We start from the raw sequence: 5,224 nt of genomic DNA, 5'->3' as shown, positions 1-5,224 counted from the left end.
AATTTTTGTACATATGCACCAGTCATCTATCTACATTCGCAATGGTACTCGCAAAGTAGAGGGGGGCAGTTTAGTGATGATGTAGAACCTGGGAAACATGCCACCATGTCACTGGTCCGCGTTGATATTATGGAAAACTGATAATATTGCTGAAATTGATAGCACCATCAACTGTGGTGCTTATTACAGTGCATCGGTGGCATCTTTTCCATCTACTGGTACATGGTTGATTACCACATAATGATTGACCGACTCCACCTGTTTGAGAGGGAGAGAGTCTTTATGAGAGCAACACGTTCCAGGGATGACCAGCACTGATTCCTTATATTGCAGCTATGTACGTGATATCTGTTTCAATCATAATGGAACACCAAGACGTCTGCTACCCCCATCACTATTGAAGATGAGATTAAATGTACAGGTCATCACCTGTGTATAGCTGTTTGGAAACGCTCCACAATGCCGCAAACTCTTCCAGTTTCCACATGTTGTGATGTTTCCCACATTTTTGTCAGTAAGAAACACCGCCTCTCTCTTATTTCAACCATCCTGTGTGCTGTGAGAACAGCATCATAGTTTACTCCATGCAATGTCCAGCATTCTGTGAGAGCCAATGGATCGAAATGTGTTTATGTCGGTTTAACACCTGACAGAGACCTTGAAGTCATGGTGGACAAAAAAAACAAGTATGGCGGTGTACAAAGCTGCAGACATATACTACTTCGATGTGTTACAGCGGAAAGCAACATATCAAACAAAGGCCCAATGACACTCTATTTTAATTGATAGTCTGTGGGATATGGTGGTCCTACAGTGCAGGTCCTGAAGCGACTTCGATCACTGGTTACCTGCTCCAGTCAAGCAGTACCTGTATATTTTCAGTAGGATCACCACATAGCACACAGACGGTACTTGTTTTTGACATATCGGAAGAGAGGAACACAGTAACACCTTATCAAATTCTCTATTGGGTGAGAGTGAAGTTTTTATAGCTCATAGTTTCTTTCTATTGGATGGTACAAAATAACGAAGATAGAGATAATGTTTTCGTGACAGATAGAAATGCACCCTGAGGGATGCTGTGCGCTAAGTCCGCCGCTGGCGGCCGGAGTGGCCGTGCGGTTCTAGGCGCTACAGTCTGGAGCCGAGAGACCGCTACGGTCGCAAGTTAGAATCCTGTCTCGGGCATGGATGTTTGTGTGATGTCCTTAGAACTAATTAAACCTAACTAACCTAAGTTCTAGGCGACTGATGAGCTCAGAAGTTAAGTCACATAGTGCTCAGAGACATTTGAACCATTTGTAGTTTGAAAACATCCCTCAAAGCTGTAGCAAAATCATTGTCCATCTTCTAGTTGACATATTATGAGGAGTCTACCTAACTTTCCTCATAAACACTACTGTAACTGCTGGTACTGTCTTTCCTACTAGCTTGTGTCGCAGGAGAAAGCTTTGTTTGGCACTGGCTTTACACATTGCACCCGGTTAGCAGAGCTACGACAAAATGTTCCCATTTCCACCACACGGTAAAAAGATGGTCCCGTTGCATTAACTCAGTTCTCCGTGTTTGTTTCTCCAACTTCGGCTCAGTTACGACTCAAACTGTGATGACCACATGGACAAGGCTGCAGTGAGATCGTGGCAGAGACCGAGGGAGAGTTACAAGGTGCAGAGGGACTGATTAACATCACGATGGAGTTTTGCCGTACAGGGTCCTTAGCAGACAGGATCGAAAGAGGTAACTAGTTTTGAGATAGGAGAGTGCCGTGAATATAATCTACCAGTGGCTGTAATCATGAAAATGTGAATCTCGTGTCACTGTGGCCTCCCGTCGGGTAGAGTGTTCGCCGGGTGCAAGTCTTTCTACATCTACATTCATACTCCGCAAGCCACCTGACGGTGTGTGGAGGTGGGTACCCTGAGTACCTCTATCGGTTCTCCCTTCTATTCCAGTCTCGTATTGTTCGTAGAAAGATGCATTGTCGGTATGCTTCTGTGGGGGTTCTAATCTCTCTGATTTTATCCTCATGGTCTCTTCGCGAGATATACGTAGGAGGGAGCAATATACTGCTTGACACTTCGGTGAAGGTATGTTCTCGAAACTTTAACAAAAGCCCGTACCGAGCTACTGAGCGTCTCTCCTGCAGAGTCTTCCACTGGAGTTTATCTTTCATCCCGTAACGCTTTCGCGATTACTAAATGATCCTGTAACGAAGCGCGCTGCTCTCCGTTGGATCTTCTCTGTCTCTTCTATCAAACCTATCTGGTGCGGATCCCACACTGCTGAGCAGTATTCAAGCAGTGGGCGAACAAGCGTACTGCAGCCCACTTCCTTTTTTTTCGGATTGCATTTCCTTGGGATTCTTCCAACGTATCTCGGTCTGGCATCTGCTTTACAGACGATCAACTTTATATGATCATTCCATTTTAAATCACTCCTAATGCGTACTCCCAGATAATTTATGCAATTAACTGCTTCCAGTTGCTGACCTATTTTGTAGATAAATAAGGGATCTATCTTTCTATGTATTCGCAGCACATTACACTTGTCTACATTGAGATTCAATTGCCATTCCTTGCACCATGCGTCAATTCGCTGCAGATCCTCCTGCATTTCAGTACAATTTTCCATTGTTGCAACCTCTCGATACACCACAGTATCACCTGCAAAAAGCCTCAGTGAACTTCCGATGTCATCCACCAGGTCATTTATTGTGAAAAGCAACGGTCCTATGACACTCCCCAGCGGCACACCTGAAATCACTCTTACTTCGGAAGACTTCTCTCCATTGAGAATGACATGTTGCGTTCTGTTATCTAGGAACTCCTCAATCGAATCACACAATTGGTCTGATAGTCCGTATGCTCTTACTTTGTTCGTTAAACGACTGTGGGGAACTGTGTCAAACGCCTTGCGGAAGTCAAGAAACAGGGCATCTACCTGTGAACCAGTGTCTGTTGCCCTCTGAGTCTCGTGGACGAATAGCGCGAGCTGGGTTTCAAACGACCGTCTTTTTCGAAACCTATGCTGATTCCCACAGAGTAGATTTCTAGTCTCCAGAAAATACATTGTACTCGAACATAATACGTGTTCCAATATTCTACAACTGATCGACGTTAGAGATATAGGTCTATAGTTCTGCACATCTGTTCGATGTCCCTTCTTGAAAACGGGGAGGACCTGTGCCCTTTTCCAATCCTTTGGAACGCTTCGCTCTTCTAGAGACCTACGGTACACTGCTGCAAGAAGGGGGGCAAGTTCCTTCGCGTACTCTGTGTAAAATCAAACTGGTATCCCATCAGGTCCAGCGGCCTTTCCCCTTTTGAGCAATTTTAATTGTTTCTCTGTCCCTCTGTCGTCTATTTCGATATCTACCATTTTGTCAACTGTGCGACAATCTAGAGAAGGAAGTACAGTGCAGTCTTCCTCTGTGAAACAGCTTTGGAAGAAGACATTTAGTATTTCGGCCTTTAGTCTGTCATCCTCTGTTTCAGTACCATTTTGATCACAGTGTGGACATTTTGTTTTGATCCACCTACCGCTTTGACATAGGACCAACATTTCTTAGGATTTCTGCCAAGTCAGTACATAGAACTTTACTTTCGAATTCATTGAACGCCTCTCGCATAGCCCTCCTCACACTACCTTTCGCTTCGCGTAATTTTTGTTTGTCTGGAAGGCTTTGGCTATGTTTATGTTTGCTGTGAAGTTCCCTTTGCTTCCGCAGCAGTTTTCTAACTCGGTTGTTGTACCACGATGGCTCTTTTCCATCGCTTACGATCTTGCTTGGCACATACTCATCTAACGCATAGTGTACGATGGTTTTGAACTTTGTCCACTGATTCTCAACACTATCTGTATTTGAGACAAAACTTTTATGTTGAGCCATCAGGTACTTTGTAATCTGCGTTTCGTCACTTTTGCTAAACAGAAAAATCTTCCTACCTTTTTTAATATTTCTATTTACGGCTGAAATCATCGATGCAGTAACCGCTTTATGATCGCTGATTCCCTGTTCTGCATTAACTGATTCAAATAGTTCGGGTCTGTTTGTCACCAGAAGGTCTAATATGTTATCGCCACGAGTCGGTTCTCTGTTTAACTGCTCAAGGTAGTTTTCAGATAAAGCACTTAAAAAAATTTCACTGGATTCCTTGTCCCTGCCACCCGTTATGAACGTTTGAGTCACCCAGTCTGTATCCGGCAAATTAAAATCTCCACCCAGAACTCTAACATGGTGGGGAAATGTACTCGAAATGTTTTCCAAATTATTCTTCATGTGCTGAGCCCGGGGTCCTATAGAGACATCCAATTACGATGTCTGAGCCTGCTCTATCCTTGACCCTCACCCAAATCATTTGACAATTCGGATCTCCGTCAATTTCCTTCGATACTATTGCACTTCTTATCGCTATAAACACGCCTCCCCGTTCACTGTCCAGCCTGTCTCTGCGGTATACATTCCAATCTGAGTTTAGGATTTCATTACTGTTTACGTCTGGTTTCAGCCAACTTTCTGTCCCTAGTACTATATGGGCGCTGTGACCGTTTATTAATGAGAGCAGTTCTGGGACCTTTCTATAGACGCTCTTGCAGTTTACTATTAGCACATTAATATTGTTATTCCCTGTTGCATTTTGCCTACTCCTACCTTGCCGCGTCTCAGGAGGCGTCTTGTCGGGCCTAGGGAGGGAATTCTCTAACCTAAAAACCCCCATGTGCACTCCACACGTACTCCGCTACCCTTGTAGCCGCATCCGGCCTGTAGTGCACGCCTGACCTATTCAGGGGGACCCTACATTTCTGCATCCGATAGCGGAGGTCAAGAAATTTGCACCCCAGCTCTCCGCAGAATCGTCTGAGCCTCTGGTTTAAGCCTTCCTCTCGGCTCCAAACCAGAGGACCGCGATCGGTTCTGGGAACGATACTACAAATAGTTAGCTCAGATTCCACCCCGCGAGTGAGGCTTTCCGCCTTCACCAATTCCGCCAACCGCCTGTACGAACTGAGGATGACCTCTCAACCCAGACGGCAGGAGTCATTCGTGCCGACATGAGCAACAATTTGCAGTCAGGTGCACCCAGCGCTCTCTATCGCCGCCGGTAGGGCCTCCTTCACATCTCGGATGAGACCCCCCGGCAAGCAGACAGAGTGAACACTGGCCTTCTTCCCCGACCTTTCCGCTATTTTCCTAAGGGGCTCCATCATCCCCCTAACGTTGGAG

The sequence above is a fragment of the Schistocerca gregaria genome, unplaced genomic scaffold (genome assembly GCF_023897955.1).
Source record: "Schistocerca gregaria isolate iqSchGreg1 unplaced genomic scaffold, iqSchGreg1.2 ptg000474l, whole genome shotgun sequence".
NCBI lineage: Eukaryota > Metazoa > Arthropoda > Insecta > Orthoptera > Acrididae > Schistocerca > Schistocerca gregaria.
This window is presented reverse-complemented; position numbering follows the sequence as displayed.